The sequence below is a fragment of the Myotis daubentonii genome, chromosome 12 (assembly GCF_963259705.1).
Source record: "Myotis daubentonii chromosome 12, mMyoDau2.1, whole genome shotgun sequence".
Taxonomy (NCBI): Eukaryota; Metazoa; Chordata; class Mammalia; order Chiroptera; family Vespertilionidae; genus Myotis; species Myotis daubentonii.
The window spans coordinates 28953797-28977541 of NC_081851.1; the positions used below are offsets into that span (position 1 = coordinate 28953797).

General features: G+C 37.4%; 1 pseudogene; it reads right to left on the reverse strand.

Moving 5' to 3' along the window:
- Nucleotides 1-9251: 9251 nt before the first annotated feature.
- Nucleotides 9252-23745, reverse strand: part of LOC132213948 (THO complex subunit 1-like) — a 47077-nt pseudogene continuing 32583 nt past the window's right edge.

The following is a 23745-nucleotide window of genomic DNA, read 5'->3' on the forward strand; positions in this document are numbered from 1 at the left end:
AACATGTGTCCTACGGTACCAGAAAAGCGTTAGAACAGCATAACACTGGACATAGTTCCGTGTATTTGATATGGTTTGATGGGTTATTTGGGGGGTTTGGTAAAGCTCGATTTTTTTCTCATACAAATGAACGGTAAGTGCTTCTTCACTTTATACCATTTTGTTTGCAAAGTGTTTCATAGGAACATCCTACTTTCATATAGTGGGGGACACCTGTATTGGAAAACTTATAGGGAATGGAGCAAGACACAAGCATCTCACTGCATGACAACTCTCCTAAATGCACGTTGTTTGGGATAAAAATGTGTCAAAAACTCTTCTTTCCGGCTCACATCACACACTGTATTTATTTTGATCATAGCTCTAAGTATTCAGTGTTATCCTACGAAAAACAGTAATCATGGGGCAAGCTGGTGTATTTTCTTGATGCATATTCCCAAAGTATTTTTTTAAAGTCTTTCTCCTTTCTTCAACCTCATGTATTAGAGAGCTGATCAAAGCAGAGGAAAAGACAAAACAATATGCATGATGAGTCATCTGGGTACCTGTGTTGCTAAGGCAACTGGTTCCTACTCAGAAGGAGGGAAAGGAATGTTACTTACAGCAAATGATTGAATCACATCTACCTCTCATAAAAATGTGTTAGCTTGAGCTGTTCTAGCCAATAAGTGCTTACAGTCCTGTGAGTTTCTTCACAATTGCTTTTGTGGATTTAACTTTCTCTAACAATGCACAATTGATTTTATGCTAGCAACCAACAATTTGGTTTCATTAATATACTCATATCAGTAATGAATTTTTACAGAAACACCTTTAATCTTTTCCCCTAGGTAGATATATTTATCCAAGGCACCAGTATTTCATACACATCCATTTTTCTAACACCTGTTGAAACTGAAAGAAGGAATGTTCTTTCAAAAACAGTTATACCAGCCAGGACATTCACATATCTAACCATGGCGATCAAACCCACATTTAGTTCTTTCCCCAAAGGTCTGTAAATGCTGGTATAAGTTCCATAGACTGAAATGATTACTGTAAGGTTAAGAGAATATCATTGTTAATGATGCCCCTTAGTGCACTTATAATTTCCTTCTAACAGTTATTGGCTGAGGGGCATTCCCAAGCCATATGGATATACATTCCCTCACAATAATGTAAATTCCAATGTGAGCACTGGTATTCTCATCTTTTACTGTGGGCTGCATGGGGCGCACAGGATGTCCTCAGCTTTCCTCTTTTTAAAAATCATCGTCAGAGAGGACCAATGTGGCATGGAAAATGAACTTCCTTCAAAGGCAACATTTCTTGGGAATGGTTCTGCACTACGTCTAGGTTTAGTTTCCATTTCGCTTGGATCATTAGGTCTTTTAAGTGCCATCGTTCAAGACATTTTTACAACTTGGTGCCGAATGGCTGCTTCTGGAAAATTCTTGGTCCCACTTTACACCTTAACATGTGCCTCTCCATCATCAGGATCTCCAAGAAGTAAGAAGAATCAGCTAGTAAGCCTGGAAAAGGAAAGGACTGCTCCAGGGGCTTTTACCACAGGTAGAGGCACTTGTATGCTAATGGAACAGGTTGGAGTATTGCACAAAACTGTTCTGATTCCTGTTCAAGAATCCCATCCAATAAATTGTATTATGCATCTCTGCTCAGATCTTGCTTGCCACATGGTCTTGTCCATGGGAATACTCATCCCTCAGTACAATTATTCTTGTCTGAGCATTTCCAGACCTAGATGTTAATTCAGTATCACCAAATAGTCTGTATATCATAACCTTATCACCTATTTTTTGTTGGGAATAATTGACAGTTTCTTTAGAAAATGAAATTGGTGTGTGTGTGTGTGTGTGTGTGTGTGTGTGTGTTGGAGGATATCCAACACTAAAATTTTGTTCTAAATAAAAGTAAGAATATAAGCATTCTGAAGCCTATAAACCAATAAATTAAAAAATAGATTCACATATGTATTTGTGTACCACACTTAATAACCAGAAAAATTAGGTGAATTTTCAAGTCTATAGGACTAGAATGTGGCTAAGACAGAACTTGAAGGCAGGTAAATTATTTATAATTGTAGGAGACTCTCAATAGCTATATCGTGAACTTTCATGGAATCTTATATGACTCTAAAATACAATTTTTAGGATACTTTTCATATTTGTACACTATTTGCTTCCATCTGTGATCAGTTCCCAACTTCTGTAAATTTATAGCACATTATCACCATTGACTTAACTACTGGGCATTCTAATATGGACTTTATTTCTAGTGTCATATTTGATAGTTCAATATTGGTAATATTGTCTTGTTTCATAGATGAGATCTGCAGCTTGGAAAGGTTGAGCTATTTTCTCGAGGCCCTATTGTCAGTAAGCTGAGGCTCAAAATCAGTCATGGTCAGTCCGTCTCTAAAGCCTGAGCTCATCCTATTTTGCCACACTGCCTTGAATTCTAATATTTTCCTTATCCAAACATTTTCCATCCTTTTCTCATTCTCTCAAGCTGTTGTTTCTTCTCATTTCTGGGTAATCTTCATTGTTCTTTGAAAGAACTCTCTATACCCAGTGATTCCTTATTTCAAAGCCTGTCTCTGCACCATTGTCTGTGCAAATCATCTGAAATGTAGCTTAACTCATTACTAATATTCCTGAGTAATAATGCCTTCCCTGCCCTTCCATGTCACTGCAATTGGCAACTCTCTACCCTTTTTGAATTCCCATAACACTTAGTTATAAAGTGCTCTGGTGTTTACTTTGTAAAGCTCTGCACATGTTTATCTATTCAATTACCCTAATAGATTTTTTTTTAGTGATTTAGACCTTTCACTCTCTTATCTTCATTTCTACCTCTATGTCTGGCCCATCCCATGACCTAACTCTCCAACTTTCTTTATTTAAGTCTAAATACTTGACTTTTTTTGTCTCATCCAATTCTACCAAGTATGGGTATTGATTTCTAAGACTTTGGACTTCCAAACTACCCTAAAGTGACAAACTATCCTGTCTTGTCTGGGACTATCCCAATTTCCCTGCAATTGTCCTACTTTTAACACTCCATTACTCATGTCTGGGGAAATTTTCTCAGTCCCAGGTAAAACAGGATGGCTTGTCATCTATGTACCCTCTAATAATCATGCCCCTTCTCTCTATTGACTTTTAATCAGTGGAGAGATTGCCAAGTTCTATCTGATTAATGGCATAACTATCACTTTTCTAGACTAATTAGATTATTCTGTACTCTAAGTTCTGCAAGTATGAGCTGTTGGCATTTCCCCAGAGTCTTGCCAGATTTTCTCTTCCACAAGAATAGCCTCCTTCCTTTATTTTTTCTGTTCCCAAGGCTTACATTTATACTTTCTTGTGTGTGTTTGTTGTTGTCCTGGTGTCTTTTTTCAATATTACATTACTTTAATCATAATGTTTCTGGTATAATGCATATCATAAAGATCTTTCAAGTATCTCTAGTCTAATTTTTTTTTTCTAGAGCTTGGAGTTACAACTCTAGTTTGTTTAATCTCTTCAATTTTATTTTCCTTTGAGGAAGGCTCCCCTGTCAGAGACTTTCTTCAAAAAACAGGCTTTTGATGGGTTGGTAAATGTTTGGTCATTAGGATAAATCTCACCATGACCAGGAAATGTCAGCTGGCCTACCAAGTGACCTCAACCAGCTGAAAGGATCTGCCTTTGGCCCTTTGCCATAATACAATGATAGCATAACCATTTTCAGAGAAGTGACTTATCTTGTGAAGTGAATGAAAAACTTGAGGATCCTAGGATGTCATTTTGCAAATTACATTCTATAATGCTACAGCTATTCCCTATAAAGAGCTGAGAGGGTTGAATTGTCTTTGGTGAATGACAGATTGCTGCCTTAGGACAAATTACTCAAGACTGATAACACTGAAAATGGAGAGGCTAGACAAGCTGTAAAACAAATGATTACTGAATAAATGGCCATGATGGGAACCTTGGCCTGTCTTTTGTAGGAGAGATTTAGTAAAACCATCTCAAAGATCTTGAATATTACAGAAAAAGCACTGGACACCCTCCTACAAAAGAAAGTAACAAAGAACCATACTCTTCTCATAGCTTTTCACATCTGTCTCCTACTTCACAAAAGTTCTTGGCACTTACAAATACTTAATGACAATTTCAAAAGGAGTTCATACATTTAATTTTAATGTATTTCTCCACAAATTGTAAAGTTTGTGTTGGTTTTGTGACACCCCTTTTATGATTTTCTATTTGCCAATTGCATTTACATAACCACAAAACCCCAATGTTCCACATGCACCTGTACACAAACTTAGCATTAGGCAGCCACTTAGGAAATGAACTATTATGAAATTAAAGTTGAGCAAGCAACTATTAGTAACTTCCATTCATATTTTACTAATAGCCTGGTTACCTTCCACTATAATAAGGAAGCCAGGGCTATAATTTCTGTCCCAGATGGGATAATGATTTAATTGCCTCTGACACTCAAATTCTCCTCCATTCATTTCATGCAAAATTCTTCAAACTTTCCCAGCAGTTTCTTCCTATAGATTCTATGAAATAAAATTACTTAGTCAGTTAAGTCAAAGGAAACACAGATTATGTGTTTACCCACTTAGTCTTCAAATGTGGATATTGATGGTATAGAAATCTGTAGATAGTCTCTGATGGAATTTGTCTTTTCTACTCCACTTTGGTCTGAGTCTTGTTAATAAGACCTGAGGTCAGATTTGAAAGTTAAATATTGACCAGGCTATAAAGCATATCTTTACTATCAGATTGGAAGAGAACTTGGAGATAAACTGTTCATGCTGTTGTAGATTAGTCTGATGGCAAAACTAAAAGGGCAAGTAGAAAATTGAAGATAAGGAGGTTGATTCTTCAGTTGCTAGCTTGAATTGAGAGAGCAAGAAGGCATATTGAAGGGTCTACCTGTGAGTTTCAGGACTAAGCAAAGATAGGCAAGTTGCAAAACTCTGATTTGGGAATAACGTAGGAGACTGGAAGTCAGTTCCAGGTATTGGATAACTCTGAGTCTAATTGGCAGCAAAGGAAACTCAAACATAAAATGATGCTGGAAAAACAACTCATATAGCTGTCCATTTATTTTTTCAATAAACATTTATTGGTCACTTATAATGCACCAATATCTACTCTCATCTTGAGGAATAAGCTGTATAAGTAGCTGAACTCTGAGTTCCATGCAGTAAAAAAGAGGCTGTGATTCATATACTTATAATTAATTTCAGAGAGAGGAGGGGAGAGGGACAGAGATAGAAACATCAATGATAAGAATCATTTACTAGTATAAGCTGTCTCCTGCCTGCCCACTACTAAGGATCAAGCCTGCAACCTGGCATGTGCCCTGACCAGGAATCAAACCATGACCTCCTGGTTCATGGGTCAACACTCAACCACTAAGCTACAGTGGCCAGGCATGTACTGTAATTCTTTGTCAAGATTGGCTTTTACACAAGGCAGGGCCTAGGTAGAGGTCTTTAATGAACTTGGGGAAGAAATGAAGAAGGCAGAAGTGGCAAAGTGAAAAAGGATAAGACAATTCAGGCTGGGCAAGGAATAGCCCTCTAGAAGTCTACCAATTATTGAGATAAATGTTCTTTAAAGATTACTATGATCTCTGCTCATAATTCTCTAAAGAAGAACACATTGGGTAAAAATTCATTAATGCACTGCAGGTGTTATTTCACTATTTTGGTTGTTTCTTGTCCAAACATTGTGTAAGTGTATGTGTGTGTGTGTGTGTGTGTGTGTGTGTGTGTGTGTGTGTGTGTGTCTGTGTGTCTATATAGCTTCACTTATCTCAAATACTTGTTTTTCTCTCTTTCTCAACAAGACTTAACAATTGATTTGTTTGGAATCTGTACATTAGATAGAATTTTAGTCTTCATCTCTGTCAATAAATGCTCATTTTCTACATATTCTTTTTATTCTTTTTAGGGCATTTATAGACTAATTTTATAATTATTTTATTAATTATCCATAGACATCTCTAATTTGAAATAAAACATTTAATACTACTGAATATAGCAAACTGGACACTAACTTCTACATTTTGTGATGTGGATTTGAGACAAATGAGAGGGAAATTTGCGACATATAACAGGATGGAGGATTTGCCTTTACAAATATACCTTTAATGGCAATATCCTATTGATCAGCAAACTTCATTCCTCCAATTAAGGGAGCTCTTAGTGGATTTTGAATATGCAACTGGAAGGTGGAACAGAGCGGTTACATGGCCAGATGTAGTTTACAAAAGTATCAGAGGTAAGTGAATGTCACAGGTAACCGCCATTTAGACTTACTCAGCAGGTAATGAATGCGCTGCAATTTAAAGGTTTTCAAGCAGTCATACACTTAAATCTACACTTTAACTCTCAGCTTTCCAGGACAGATTTTTCAGAAAGAAAGTGTGAAGGCAAAAGAGAAAATTGCTGATGGAAATATGATGCATATGTGCTATAAACTTTTTAAAAGGTTTTTGTCTTCCCTGAAATGAGGTGCCTAACTTTTCAGCAATTGTAAATAATTTTAGGCTCAGCAGTGCCCTCCAGGGTAAATATGCAGCAGCCAGCAATGCAGCCGTGTGGGGACCAAAGGAGGGCTATTTATCACTTACTGATCCAAGTAGTACATAGAGGTTATAATCAATCTGTACCTTTCAGCACACTCCAGGACATTAGAACTTATCCCCAAAGGAAATACGCTGGAGGATGACTGCTCTTTAAACAATTATGAGGTACAATTCCATCCAGGAATAAAAGAAAGTGCCAAAAGGATGGAGAGTGATTGTAAGGGTAAATGTATTTTAATTATTATAGCAAGAATGTATATAGTAGGATAATACAAGATAACACAAAGAGAAATTGGTTGTATATGCCAGAAAAATAAGATAATTGTATAATCAATGACCAACTCTAATAAGGGGGGAAAATTTGTATGACATTCACAAATGTTCTCAATTTTTGTATTCTCTTCCATTGTGGTTGTACATATATATCAAGAATATTAACAGGAAAAAATCCATTCTAATACTTTTATAATTTTCTTAGTGTATACCATGAATTTAAATTTTTTAAAATCTTGTTTTAATGTTTCACTACTGAATAATTTCAGTTTAATGTTTCACACTGTTTAAATGATTACTGTTTATTTTAAGTAATCATTTTTCACTTTTTTTTTTGCTTTTATTTCTCTCATTTCTCCTCCCCTTCAAAAAAATAATCTGAGATTTTACAAAAATAAAGAGGCCCAGGATGGTCAATATGGAGAGGCAAAGGCAGAAGTAGGCAGCAGTGCCGGGAGCAGCAATGCCTCAAAGGACTTAGCCAGTGTCCGTGGGCACTGATACAGAGCCTTGAAAGTCAGGCAGAGGTACAGACAAATTGGGTCAGAAAATAATGAACCCAGAAAAGCAATCATTCTTGGCAGTCATCAAGAAACATTATTATCAAATGAAATCAAGTGAGAAAACACTGCAAAAATGGCAGTAGAGGAAAAGAAAATAGACTACTTCTCATAAGCGATCATCTGACCATCCGACCAGTAGCTATGATACACAATGACCACCAGGGAGCAGACCTTCAATGCAGGGGCTGCAGAGCTGCAGTGGCTTGGCAGTGGCGCTTCTCAGGTGATGCCCTGGAACCAGAGAGGAGGGAGCCTGATTCCAGGGTGCATCACCCGAGAACCGCCCTCTTGTAATCTGGGGCCCCTCAGGGGATGCCAGAGGGCCAGTTTCGGCTCAATCCCTGCAGGTCAGGCTGAGGGACCCCACCTACTGGAGGAACCCTGCTCACTCCACAGATGCCCTTTGAGCCGCAGTGCCACCCTAGGTGGGGTCGGCTGGGGGAGGTTGGCTCCAGGGCGTGTCCAGCCCATCTCACCCAGTCCCACCCCACTGGCCACCTTCTAATTAACATCCTTGCAATGTCCATGAATCCATGCACCAGGGCACTAGTAAAACTATAAATTTTTTAGGCAAAATATTAACTTTGAATGATATTATACATAAATAGAATCCAGTCATGCATCACATAACAACATTTCTGTCAACAATGAACCTCATATACACTGGTGGTTACATAGATTATAATGAACTGAAAAAATTCCTATACACTGTTATAATGTGTTTGTGTTTTAGGCTAAGTGTTATCACAAAGGAGTGAAAATGTTTTAAAAATGTTAAAGTTTATAAAGTATAAAAGTTAAAAATGGTATAATAAGCATAGGTTAATTTATTATTGAAGAAAAACTATACTTTCAGAAATTTAATGTAGCCCAAGTGTACAATGTTTATAAAGTAGTGTCTTAATGTCCTAGCCTTCATATTTATTCATCACTCACTCACTGACTCATCCAAAGAAATTTCCAGTTTTGAAAGCGCCACTCATGATAAGTGTCCTACACAGGTATGCCATTTTTAATCTTTTACACTAACATTATTACTGTGCCTTTTCTATATTTACCTATGTTTAGATACACTAATACTTACTTACCATTGTGTTACAATTACCTATGATATTCAGTCCAGTAACATGCTGTCCAGGTATGTGGTGCAGAAGCAATATGCTTTTATTTCTCGCATTCTTCCTCCCCTTTAAAAAAAATCATCTGAAATTTTACAAAAAATAAATAGGCCCAGGAATTATAAGGAGGAGAAGGTTTAACATGAATCAGGGAGGATGATCAATGTGGAGGGGCAGAGGCCAAGGTGTGAAGTAAGCTATGCGACCTAGGTTTGTGTAAGTATATTCTATGATGTTCAAACAATGACAAAATTATGTAACACATTTCTCAGAACATAACTCTCATTAAGTGATGCATGACTGTAATACACTATGTAAGGATGGGTTATTGTATGCTTGGATTCATTACTGGAAAATCAGTCAATGTAATGAAAATGAAAGAGAATGTGTTACACAGAAAACCTCACGGCCAAATGCTGTCACTATGCTAAAGCCAAATCTGCATTTAAGACCTGGCCTAACTGCTGTTTCAGCCTTTCCCAAAAATATAATCTTACTCAACCAGTCTGGGATTTTCTGGTCAACACCAATGAGGTAATTTGTCACTTGGGCTCTCTCCACTTTCCCCCTCCCCAATAGAAAGAAGAGGCTATTGACATCATTTATAAAGATATATCTTTAGTATTTCCTTTCCCCCAAAAGATGTCTAGCCTAAAAATGTCTAAAAAGAACCCTTTCTTTTATTTTCATAATAGCTCCCTTACCCCAGGCTCATGATAGAAAGAACAGACTGATGGGAGGAGGGATTTCGGAGCTAGATGAGAAAGGTGAAATGATTAAGCAACAAACAAATAAACAAAAAAACCCTCATACCTCATAGACACAGACAACAGTATGGTGATTACCAGAGGGAGAGAGGGGTGGGTGAAGGTAGAATAAGGGAAGGGGGGAATACAGAGTGATAGAAGGAGACTTGACTTTGAGAGCTGAACACACAGTACAATATACAGATGATGTATCATAGAATTATATACTTGGAACTTATATGATTTTGATTAACCAATGTCACCCCACTAAATTCAGTTAAAAAAATAAACAGAGGGGGAAAAATGAGCTAGAGCTGTCCAAAATCTAGGTTGTGGGCTACAATTCCAGGGTCAGGGAACCAATAGATAATATGATATGAGTGAATCCAGTCCAAGAGAGTCAGTGAAAGACAGCAAGAGAGCTGCTAAAGCTTGTAGTGTGGTACATTAGCAATTATTAGCTAGAATATGGTTCAATAAATGATATACTTGAATCAGACTCTAAACATGGGGAAACGCCTTTGACTAAATCAGGATCCCAGCATTGCCTTTTAAATCTCAGAAGTCACTTGGCATTTGTCAAGCAGAGCCCTGATTGAGCAGAGTTGACAAGGTCACCTGGGACAGGAAAGGCAGCTTAGGAATGAGTTAAAAGAAGCGGTTCGCACATTTCATATGCATACAAACCACCTGGGGAGCTATTTTTGGAAAAGTAGTTCTTAACCTTAACTGTACCTTCTTATCATCTGAGGAGTGTTTAAAAAGAACCCATGCCCAGGTCACACTCCAGACCAATTACACCAGCCTCTCTTGGGTTGGGACCCAGACATCACTATTTTTAAATCTCTATAGACCAATGTTCAGCCTTGGATGACCTCCAGTGGTTTTAAAAGAGAAAGATCCCTGGAGAGTATGATTCAGAAAAACTGTAGGAAGGCCAAGTTCCTTGTCTTTTCACAAGTGTAACAGGTATGCATTTCTCATACAGACGCATGCAGGAATCCATTTTTTTTTAATCTGTTTTTTAAAACATGGTATAATTTCAGGGAAGATTCTCAGAAACAAATAATTCGACATGGACTGTTTGAACCTATAATTTCCAACAATCCCAACGCAAGTATTCAACAGTGAAAGCATCCCGTTTTGGGAAAGGAGGTATCTTATATCATTAGGAACAAGTTTATAAGGCAACTTCTCAAAGAGCAAAGATCTCTGTCTACTGTCACTTCTCCCATTTATACACTTGTATACTTGGGGAGGTTATGCTTTTTTTAAAAAAATATATTTTCATTGATTTCAGAGAGGAAGGGAAAGGGAGAGAGAGATAGAAGCATTAATGATGAGAGAGAATCATTGATTGGCTGCCTCCTGCAAGCCCACTAGCTGCCTAGCTCTCATCTTCATCTCTTCACTATCACACTCAACCGTTCTAACTTATAATTTTTGAGTCTTTTATTTCCCATTGGGAGCCAGAACCTTCCATTCTTCACCCAATTTGTTAGTAATACTTCTATCTGTTCCCCTGCTGCAGGTTTGTCTCTCAGAACATCAGGGTTTTGTTTTCCTTCAACAAAGAACCATCATCTTCATCCTCACCTGCTTTTATTTCTTCAGAAGAAGGTAGTAATTCCTTGGCTAACTTTATTACCACATTTTCAAGATACTCTGGCAAAGTTTAAAACTGCTGGTTGCTTGGCTAGAAGAAATGAGGGCTCTCCATGCTGATAGTCTCAAGACTCTCCAACCATAATTTGAATTATTCATAGTCTCATTTTCAGGATCTGCCTGTTTACAGGCTTTTTCAAAGTATACCTTCAAAATGGGCATATATCACCTTGTCCCTGATGTACCAGCTTTCATATTACCAGGGCAGGGATTCCAAAGCCTTGCTGACCCATTTCCCATCAGACCCTTTGTGCTGGGTCCCTTCCCTAGGACAACCTCTGCTACTGTTCTCTTCCATCTTATTCTCATCATCTTGGTATCTGATGTTTATTTTCCTTCGCAAAACTTGGGCAGCCTTTAATTTTCCATGAGTTCCAGTTTTCTTTGCTGTTTAATGCTCTGCCCTCTTTGAAAATATTTCTCCATCGGGTGGGTTTTTAGATTGCACTCAATAAACTGATTTTGTAGTATCTTCAATCCAGAGTGATTGCTCATTAGTTAAATATAGTTTGAATTTTTGAATTTGACCTGTCCCTTGAGAACATTGAAATAAGATGAGTGCCATGACCAATTTGGCTCAGTGGATAGAGCATCGGCCTGCGGACTGAAAGGTCCCAGGTTTGATTCCAGTCAAGGGCATGTACCTTGGTTGCAGGCACATCCCCAGTAGGAGGTGTGCAGGAGGTGGCTGATCGATGTTTCTCTCTCATCGATGTTTCTAACTCTCTATCCCTCTCCCTTCCTCTCTGTAAAAAATCAATAAAATATATTTTTTAAAAAATAAGTTGAGATCCTGATATAGGATTGCCGGGGTCCAACCCCAGCAGGTCCAGGGGTTCCCAAAGGTGTGGACGGAGTCGGCGAAGAAGGAATGACACGGAGACAGCGTTCAGTTGATCAGCAGCCTATCCAGGATCTCCAGCCAAGTTCTGGTCTTGATCTCCAGAGAGGCTCTGCTTAGGATCTCCAGCCAGGTTCTGTCCAGGTTCTCCAGTCAGGTTCAGTAGCCAGGTTCCAGTCAGGTTCTCCTGCCAATCTCTATAGTCAGGTTCAGTCCAGGATCCCTTGCCATGTTCTCTCGCTAGGCTCTGTCTCTAGGCTCCGAGGCCAGTCCCTGTCCAGGATCCTCCGGCATGCTCTCTCCAGCGAAGTTCTTCTGTCTCTAGGCTCCGTGTAGGGTCTGTCTTCTTGATTCTGTTCTAAGTTCTGAGTCTTTCTGTCTTGTTACAACTGTATTTATACCAGTTGATTCAATCCTATCAATCTCTATTACAAAGGTTAGGGCGTTTCTTATCTCCATTCCAGGGAGAAAAGATTATGTAGTTTAAGCATGATTGTTTGTAGTTAAAGGGATTAATTACCCGCCTGGCACTTAGTTGAGGGGTTTTATTCCCTCCCTAACTTCAGGGGAAAATCCCTACCTGGGGATTCAACCTTTCTCGGAGAGGTGACCTTGGTTAAAACACAGCGCCAAGAAGGTGAGCAAACATATTAAGAACCATATGCCATATATGCCAGGTCCCTTGAAACAGCAAGGATGGACCGGCTCCCGGCATAGGATGTTTCATTGAAAGTTACTGTTGCACAATTGTAAACCCATCAATTTTTCACTTGTTAAAAATTTTGCAAAATATACATGTCTTCCTGTTTTTAATTCTACTAACTTTTATCTTGAGAACTGAGTATCATCCAATTTATAACTTTTGAAAACAGCTAGAACTACTGACTACTAGAAAAAACTTTTCCATGAAATCTCATAGCATTGCACAGGGTTGCAAGTAATCCTGAAGTGACCAGGATTTTCAATGCAGATTGCAATCCATTGGAATGGAGCAAGTTGCTGGAGCTTCATCACCTGCCATTTCACTTTCTTCTACATCCATCCCTTCTTCTGTCTCTTCAGTGTGCCTCTGACTCAAGGTGCTCTCCTGCTCATTGGTACTGAAAACAGTGACATTTTCCAGACTAAACTGACTGCAACTTAAGAACTGATTCCTCAGGAAAAGGGAAAAGCCTGGCCAAAAACATTTGAATTCATCTACAGAACAGTGTATTTTGGATTTTGTTAATATTATTAAGAAATCAATGCACATGCATAGTAAATAATTTTCCCAGCAGAATAGAATGTATTTGAGCTCCAGAGAGCAATATTTTTTCCACCAAAGTAAATAGTATGTCACATTGATCCAAAGGAAGACAATCCCAACAATACAAAAGGTGTAAATGTGGTGCAAATACATTTAGTTACACCGCCAGTAACAAGAGAAACAATAGCTAAAATTGTGGCAAGTGATTAACTAACTCTAAGCAACCAGGTAATTATATGACTTGGGGTCATGGACAATGACAATACACACTAACACTGAGTACGAAGAAATTGAAATGAAAAAGCCCTACAATGTACAATCTTTGCATAACTATATTGTTACAGAATTTACCGGGCAACTGAAAAATACACAGGAGTACCCAGAGATACAGGAAAAATCCGTTTATTTCCAGATGTACTAATACCATGACTCAGGGGAGCCTGTTTCCAAATCCTGAGCAAACCAATATGGAGGAAGCTTTCTCTATATACCCTTTGGTTTCTTTGTCCCCCAAATATGGATCAGACTTCCGGACCTTTCGCAGGCTTTGCAAAAAGCCCCGTGTGTTGGGATGGGGGCCATATGACCACATGTAAAAGCCTGGCCTGGCTCCACCAATGATAACCCTCCACGGGTTGTATATTGTTCATGGTTTATGGCCTCTGTAAAATGTGAGTATTGCAAAACCAGATAATTAAGGAAGGGGCACACTAGGCTATAGGCTAACAGGAATGTGCATTAGGGATGCTAATCAACTAGGTACAGAGTCAGGGTGCTGGTCTTCCCCCGCAAAGTGTCTTATTTTCCTCATCAATATGACAATGCTATAGTATAGAGAAAATTGAAAATAAATTACTATTCCAGCCACAAATATCTTTAAAAAGTTTGTACACTCTGCAATGGTGTATTGCTTTATATTTTATCAAGAATATTTAATTGTCAGAAAACCTTGTTTGAAAAGATAGGTTGTTTTATTGTCACTGTATTAGGAATGGGGAAATCAAGCTCATAGAAACAAATTTGGTGCCTAAGCCACGGAATTGGTATGTCATTGATCTGGAAACTAGCCTTGGAGCTTTCATTTCCAGGCTGCTTTTCAGAATTTTCTGAGTCTGGAAAAAACAACAACAAAGGGTAGGGTATAAGGAGAAGCAGCAGAAAGGCCTTGAAGTACAGAATTCTTAACTATGAACTTCCCTGTTAGCTATTATAAGTTGTAAAATAAATTTGGAAATTTCAGAAATGCTGAAGGCAATATTTTTGCTTATAAAACATTTCACATCAACAGTGAAAACATTTACAGCTACATGTTGCCTTTGTTGTTGTTGTTAATAGAAAAGCAAATAGATAAAGGAGGTAAGGAACACTTCTCTAGATCTTCCCCTGGGATAGGTGGAATCAGGATGTGAGTTCATCCAGTTCTAAGTATTGGACTTTAAAAAGCTGTGCTGAGCTATTCCTACTGTCATCTAATTACTCTGTGCATAGTTTCCCAACCTGTAAAATGGGTAAAAGTTTTTGTTGGACATGTGACTGGAGGATGCCATTGACATTTATTTTTCAGAGGCCGGGAAATTCTGGCACAGTCGATTGCTGAGTCCAGCTACCTCTGACTGAATTGGTTTTTAATATAATATCTGAAAACAGGTATTCAGAAAGCATTTACAACATGAAAGATGTGAAGTCCAATGAAATCTATTGATTTGTTAAGTAAATGCATTTGCAGCCATATTTGACAAACATGTTTAGGTTTCAATTTTTAAGGGATTGTTAGCACATTTCTGATTAACTTATACTTGTTATTCTCTACTACTAACACATTAGAGCGGCTTCTTGCCTCAACACATGTTGCTATACTACTATTTCAAAAGCTAGTCACATTTCTTACTCTTTTTTTTTTTTTTTTGGCTCTCTCTTTGTTTTTCTTTTTAAATAGTGAGCCATGTGTGAAAAGGTGCTGGTAAGTTCAGAGATTTACAAATGCCTTCAGACCTTCTAGAAGTTGACATGAGGTTTATAAATGACCTTTAGCTGCCTTCAACCAGGACAGACAGAAAACAAGGCAGCTGAAGTCTCCCACTCCGTGATCAGCTCTCAGTGCAATTTGTGTCCCTGCTAACGTCTAAGGGAATAATTGTCATGTTCTGTTTGAAAGGGTCGACGAAGCCTGCGAAATCCTCCACACAGAGAACTGCCATTAGTCAGTTCTTGACTTTTTAACTTCTTTAGTCAACAGGTACTGAGTGAGCATCATAAGGGTTTTCCCAAACACCATTGAACTGATTCCCCCGGAGTTTTCTCCTCTTTTACAGGTAACCAGATGATGCATTATATACCTCGTAAACCCGTTTCCACACTACATTTCGAATGTATCAAAACACACCAAACAGCTTCTCAACCAAAATGAAGGAATCTAGGGGAGATTTCGTGCCTTGCTTTCTGTTTCACATAATGATTTATAATAATGTGCTGGTTTTTCCTTGAGCTCATATTATAGTTATGCTATGTATTATTTTGCTCATTTTCTACCCCAGAAAACAATAACAAAATTCTTTCATTTCTGTGAAGCAATAACCACTGCCTCGCTGGTTCTAGCACTGAATCAAATTGTATCACTCCATTTTGGGGGGTCTTAATTTTGGGTACCTTACTCTGGGGAAAAATATTGAAAATGCCAGAGTGCCACAGATTTAAATGCAATATTACTTGGAGTAATGCATTTCTGCTGAAGAAATCTCATCTTTATTTCAGCAAAACAATCACATAATCTCAGATATTGGTAAAATCTACTGCAAAGTTTGTCATTTACTTATGTTAATGTTCTCACAAATGGCACCAATTTAATTTGGGGAAAGGGAGGGAGCGGTAAGAAGAAATCTATGTGATTTGGCTGCACTTTTGTATGAAAGGAGTACCTTTGTTTTCTGTGATGGACTTTGGCATCAATTGATCTTTTCTACAGATGCTAATGCAGAAAGGTTACCAGAGAGGGCATTTTCCTCCAGGGGAATTACCAGAAGCACAGGCAGCCTGGTGGCTCATATGCTCCCACTCCTCTCCCTCCTAAGCACAAGTTCCTCCTCCTACCTCCCACCCTGACTCACTCCTGTTGGTTTATTTTGTCTTCAGGCCACCATTCAGGGGAAAACTTAGGTAATTACACATGTACAATTGTGACTTTTAATGAAAGCATTGGCAAACAATAGCTCAAGGATCAAATCTAGCCTATTTTTGTATGGCTCGTGAATAATGAATTGATTTTAGAAATGAATATCTGTGACCAATGTGATATATGGAACACTCATATTTAAGTCCAATTGAGTAAAATGTTAATTCCCAGAAGAGAATTTCATTCTCCTCATTTGTAAACTTATATAAAAATTTTTTGACTCAATTGTTATTATATTTTTAATGCATTATTATACACTTGACAGCTTAAATCAACCCACGTTTAGTATCCCAACACTCCGTAGGCCAGTAGCCTGGGTGTGCTCAGCTAAGTTCTCTGCTAAGGTTCTCAGAAAGCCATAATCAAGATGTTCTCCAGGCTGGACTCTTATCTTGAAGCTCTGAAGAGCAATCCTCTTCCAAGTGTTTTCAGGTTTTTGGCCAAATTCAATTGTTAATTCCATCATTTCTTCTTGATTTACTATTTAGCATTTTTCTAAAACATAAAAGATAGATTTTCTTGTGGCATCTATCTATCTATCTATCTATTTAATTAGCACTTCCATAATTGATAATTAGCTTGAAACCTTTTCATGGTCATTGGTCATTTGAATTTTGCCTTTTGAGTAGCCTGTGTTATCTATCTTATCCATTGGTAGGTGTTGTAGTCCCATTCATGCTAATGTGTGGGAGTACTTTATATAATCTTAATATTAATAAGTTAAGTTTTGCACATATTCCTGCATTCCCTAACTTCATTTCCTTTACAATGTGCATAGATGCTCAATTTTTCCATAACCATTTAATATATGACCCAGCCTTCCTCCAAAAGTCTATAGTGTGTGATGCCACTTGTCACATGTTAAATGTGTATAAAAGCCTGAGTTTCTTTCCAGGGTCTCCATTGTGTTGTATTACTCTATTAATTCATCATATTAATATCATATACAGTATTATTATATCATGGCGCAATAATTTCCACCTGCTTAAGAGTGGCTATTCAAGGGATTTTGCACATATGTATATATTTTAATGTCAGCTAGAATATTTAAGTAAAATTTGTTTTAGAGTTATTATTGGGATTTTGTCAAATCTTTTAAAAATATTTTTATTGATTTCAGAGAGGAAGGGAGAGAGAGAGAGAGACAGAAACATCGATGATGAGAGAGAATCATTGATTGGCTGCCTCCTGCACGCCCCACACTAGGGATTGAGCCAGCAACTCCAGCATGTACCCTGACCAGGAATTGAACTGTGACCTCCTGGTTTATAGGTCAACTCTCAATCACTGAGCCACTTAGGTTGAGTGGGATTGTGTTAAAGCTTAACATCAATTTGAATACTTAAATCTATGAACATTAAATATACTTCTTTTCTTATATGGGTCTTTTTAATTACTTTCAATACATATTTTATTCATAAATATCTATACCTTATAATGCTATTATATTTAAAATTTTAGTTTAATTTCTATCTTCCTATTCCTAGAATATTAAAATATATTTTATTTTTATATATTAATTTTTCATTTAGTAACTTAACCTCTATTATTCATTTTGTTGTATGTTTCTTCTATTTTCTACATGTGGAATTATGGCATTTCTTAATAATTTATTTATTATGATTAAAAACCATATTTGGAGGGTAGAATTTATTTATTTATTTAAAATTTATTTTTTTGCCTTATTTTATTGGTTACAACTACTAAAAAGTTATATAGAATTAATAATATATATCATCTTTACCTTTTTACTAATCTATCTATTTTTCAATATTAATTATGATGCTATAAGTTTATTTTGATAATATTTTATCAAATTAAGGACGATGCCTTCTAACTCACAGTTTCAAAGAGATTTTTTTAATTAAAACTTTATTTTTTTTAAGATTTATGTTTATAATAAAACTGGGAGACAGGACAGAGAATTCTCATATGCCCCCACATTTGTATAACATTCCCTATTATCAATATCTACCACCAGAGTGATACATTTATTACAATTTATGAAACTACATTGACATGCCATAATCACTCACAGTTCATAGTGTATATTATGTTTTTCTCTTGATGTTGTACATTGTATGGGTTTGAATAAATACATAATGACACCTATCATTATAATATCATGCAGCGTATTTTTCAAGCCCTAAAAATACTCTGTCTCTGCCTATTTATTCCTCCCCCTCTGGAGCTACTGAGGGCCTATTGTATATTTAGTGAAAAAACAATCTCCGTATAAGTGGATGCCTGCAGTTCAAACACATGTTGTTCAAGGTCAACTGTAGTTGGAATTATACAGTATGTAGCCTTTTTAGATTAGCTTCTTTCACTTGGTAATATGTGTTTAAGGTTTATTCATGTCTTCTCATGGCTTGATACCGCATTTATTTTTAGCGCTGAGTATTATATTGTCTAGATTTACTACACTTATTTACCTACTGAAGGATATATTGATTGTTTGAAAGTTTGGGCAATTATAAATAAAGTTGCTTAAACATACATGAGCAAGTTTTTGTGTAGGCATGAATTTTCAACTCCTTTGTGTAAAAGACAAGACTTTCTCAGTTTTTCTTTTCTCCCCCTGAGATGGGACAGAACCTCTCAAGTTGGCTGGAATTAGGTATATTTCTTCCCCAATTAGATATTATCAGTTAGGTTCTGATAATACGTTGGCTGGTTAGGCTTTAGTAACCAGTGTTTCCTGAAGACACAATGCTCTGGTATATTTCAAAATTGTTGCTTTTGCTCCTTCCCTTGCTGGAAGTATACGGGATTTTTCTCTGATGTGAACTGTGGAAACCTAGTTGAACTCCTGATCATAAACCTTACAATTATTGAAGAACCCCTGTCAGTGGGTCCCTATGGGGTTTTTAATTCTCAAGACTCATCCACACTGAGCCTCAGGCAGCCATTCATGAATTTCAGTTATGTCCATGGTTCTCCTGGCAGTGTCTGTGTGTGGGTCCACGTCCCAGGAAGGTGTGACTCCAATCTTGGGGGCAGTGTTTTGCCTTACATCCTACCCTCTGTTATTGATCGAAGAAGAATTATTGATTTCTTTAGTCTGCTTAGCTTTTTACTTGATGTTAAGACAGAGTAGCAAGTTCCAAGCTCCTTATGTAAAGAAACAAAAACCCGTTTGGTTTGTTTTTTAGCCTCAAAGTATGTTACATTTTATCAAAAGCTATTTTTTTCTACATAATTTGACTTTATCTTACACTATATGCACCTGCTAAAGAAAAAAAAAATTCAACTGAGTAGATTTAAAGTTCTAATAGGCTTTATTAAGGTGTGGACGAAAAAAGGGGGCACATACTAAACCTGACAAGCTCCAGGGAGGCCTGCGTGGCAGGCCTTACAAACTCAGAGACCTACAGTGACCACATAAGATAATCTGAAATTAATACTGCTTAACTAAAAGTGAGCCATGGAGGTAGTCATTTCCTAGGCCGATATCTTCCTTGACAAAGGTCAAACTTCTCCTTAACTGAGCCTGTTATTGTATTTTTGCGTCTATGATAACAATCCTTAGGAATAATCCCCTATTTTCCAGACCCCTCAGGGCCCTTGTTCCCCTCATGCCAGTGTAGTTACAGAAGATGATGGTTCCAGAGGCAATACATAGTTGAAGAGACAAAAAGGCAAAGCTGCATGGAAATATTTATCTCATGGGGTGGGGGTATGAAACATGACTAGGTCATCATGCATGCTGTGAAAGGCAAAACATGATCAGAAAGTCAGAGGTTAATGAGTTCCTTAGATCACATATTATCAAAAAATAAGAATAAAAGGAAAGTGAGGTAGACAATATGAAGAATATTACCTTAAAGAGGTGATTATAGGAGACCAGGGAAAGAGAAAATTGTTAAAATCTAGAGGTTTTCACCAATCTCACATGCTATCTAGCCATTATTAATTCATAGATGCAAAAATCAGCATGAGAAGAGAGATCGAGGGGAAAAAATAGCATGAATGGTTTTTATTTTACTACTTGGAACTATAGCCTAGAATTTAAGAGCCTCATATATGTTTTATGGAATTGCTTATTTTCTATCTTAGGAATTTTTATTGAAGCAAAAAGCTGGTATTGATTTACTCATTTTGGGAGACAGGCACTGAGAGATTTGTGGGGCTGTTTGGGTAAAAATACAAGATATAGTGGCCTTGGCCAGGTATCTGTTGGTTAGCATGTTGTCCTGATATAACAAGGTTATGGGTTCAATTGGGTTCAATCCCCACTCCGGGCACATACAAGAGCCAACCAATGAATGCATAAAAATAAGTGGAACAACAAATCTCTCTCTCTCTCTCGCTCTCTCTCTCTCTCTCTCTCTCTCTCTCAGAAATCAATAACTAAAAAACAAAATAAAAATACATATTAGCTCAGCAGCCTAATTTTGATTTTTAAAGGTTGTAGCAGTCTTCAATCATAGCATGTAATATAAACATCTAAGGGTCCTAGGTAAAGCAATGGAAAATCCTTAACGATGAGCATATGATATATGATCAGGGGCTAGCAATACTGGATGCAAAGGCAGGAAGTTAGTGCTTGCTGCAGCTTCTACTATTGGCTAACATGATACCAGCCATTGCCATTATGCCCAGTGAGAGAATGAGGTACTTCAGAATTTAAAAGAACAGGTTTCAGAATCCAGAGCATAACCAGATATCCTATATCTCAAGATTTGGGATCTAGAATTCTGGCATAGACGACTTCATAACAGTATGATAAAATCACCACGCTTAAGGGAAACACTGATGTCAGCATTAAGATAATGAATATGGACATATTTAATGTTAAGCCCCATCGCAGTTGAACTAAATGGACTGAGAGTGGCTAAAATACTTTAAAGTTTTCTGCCACATTCAGAAATGGTGTGGGAAGCACATTGTTAATGGGAGACATCAATAGATCCAACTGACAGTGGTAGAGGAAATATAAAGGAGGCAAACTATAATCTAATAATTATAAAAGCCCAATAAATTTATATGACTTATTTTTTTGCCAGTTCTGATCACTGTCTATTAATACAGACAAGCTTCAGTCTAAATATTGTACTCTCTCTTTAATAAAGTAATTGACATTTTGATTGATTAGTGTTATTATTTCTTAGCAAAACTTGTTCTACCTAATCATTCCTTCCAAATTGCTTTCCTATATAATTTGATGTATCATCAATTACATCTGCTGTAACACTGATCCCAATGCTCTTCCCTTTTGCTCTCTTACTAGGGAAGATTTTAGAGGGAGTAAGGGAGATGGGTAGAGAGATAGAAACATCAATGAGAGAGGAACATGGATTTCTGCCTCTTTTTCATGCCCCCCTACCAGGGATTGAGCCAGGAACCCAGGCATGTGCCCTGACTAGGAATCGAAGCGGTGACCTCATGATTCATGGGTCGACACTCACCCACTGAGCCATATAAGTCAGGCTCAGCAGCTATATCATTAACATAATTTGTACATTTGGGTCTTTCTTCATCATACCCTAGATTAGCAATTTTCAACCAGTGTGCTGCAAGAATTTTTAGAATATGCAATACCTATTTAGTTAGGGGCACTGACTTCTTTTCCCTTAGATTGTCAGATTAAAATATGACAGTAGCCAACACAACAATAGTCATCCAGTGTGAATATCCTGTCTTGAACCATAAATATATGTCACATGATAGACTTGCATATTATCTTATTGGTCACATCATGTAATAATGTTGTGAATGATTGGCTAATTCTTGGTACCAGAAATACCTATATACAAGTACAAGTACCTGATTTTTAAAAATTTACTTCAGAGCAAAAAGGGTAGACAATTACTTTTTTTTTGTAAACCAATCAAAATTATACCTTTTTTTCAGATCATTATATATATATATATATATTTTTGGTGTGCTGTATAATTTTAGTAATTAGTGTATGTGTGCCATGAGATGAAAAAGGTTGAAAATCACTGTCTTGGATGAATGACTAAGGCAGAGATTAATTCTAGTTTGGACCATGAAAACAAGGACATCTGGCAAGGAATGTGTGAGGCCCAAGAGAAAAAAGTGCAATGCGATGGCTGAGTTATTTAAAAAAGGAGCAGACACACATCAATAGAGAATCATACAAAAAAAATGCAGAAAATGAAAGTCAGGTATAAAAACAGCTCTCTCAAGACCACGCTGGCTTCATTATCACATTATGGAAGGGTAGAAGGTGATTTTGTCAACAGCCATCATATCCCGTGTGCCCTGTGTGTTACACATCGCGTGCCTTCCTGGCAGTGGATGCGTCCAAATTACTCCTGATGTCCTAGACCTGAACCTATTCAGAATACTGACATTTGTTTGTATGTCAGTAGGTATATATTTCGTTGTTTTAAGCTTTTCTTCCCACCAAGTCTTGTCTCCTCTATTGTGCTTCCATTGAATTTCCTCACCTTAACACATCCCCAAACCTTCCCAATTCAGTGTTGAGTACTCCCTGGAAGAGGTCAACATTGGTAAGAAACCATGTCTATCATTTCCTCCATCCACAAATAGAGGTACCAATTATACCAGCTGCCCATGCTTAGCATAGATGGCTATGAGGATATTAAGCACATGTGAGAAAGTATTTCTATTGCCTTGAGGATTCTCAGAGCTTTTCACTATTCGGAGCCCTTTTCTGGCTTCCCAATGACCTGTGAATAGCATTTTCCAGAGAATGTGTAGAAGTCAAAGCTGTGAAGTGAGTTTTGTGTTCAAAGCAAATAGCTGGGGAAAGTCAGGATTGCTGTGTGAATTTCCAAATGTTCAGTGAAGCCTGAATCATGTGAACCAAAAGCTGCTATGTAGCAAAAGCATAAGGATCAGGGGTTTCAAGATCTTTTAAATTGTATATCCCGGTACTAAGCTATTTCCCCACCTACTGAGAATGTTATAAACAAATACAATTAATCCTAGAGCTCCAAGGGAATGTAAGGTTCCGTTTTAGTTGGCCTGCATTATAACAAGCACACATGGGATTTGTCAGTATTAAATTGTGATAATCTGTAAGTATAATAGAACTTCAGCATCAAGCTCTTACATTTGGGCAATAGCAGGTGGTTTCATGGAATTGATGGGACTGCAGCTACTGTCTGAATGAGTAAATATTAGTTGTGTGAATGGAAGGGAAAAGGTAATACTAGGTTTGCAATCAGCATGAACACAGGCAGAGTGTGGGAGAAAATGTATTGACTAAATGCTGTAAAATGGCTTTCCAGGAGAAAATGGGATTTAAGCGTGGGGCCAGATACACAGGGTAACTATAAGAATTATTACTTGATTTAAGAGGCAATCATTCTCTTTTCTTAACTACATAAAAAGAAAATGTGTTGGGAAAAATAAGCAGGATGGATTAGAAAAGTATGTAGAAAGACTGAAAACAAAGTAGCAAGCTGAAAAAAAAACAACAACATTTAGGTACCTTGCCTGGAGGCCAGGGAACCCTGGCCCAATAAACTCATTTGCTGTGGAGCGCACTATTTCTCCTGGGGCCTTTGCTGAAAATAAAGTGGTCTGAAT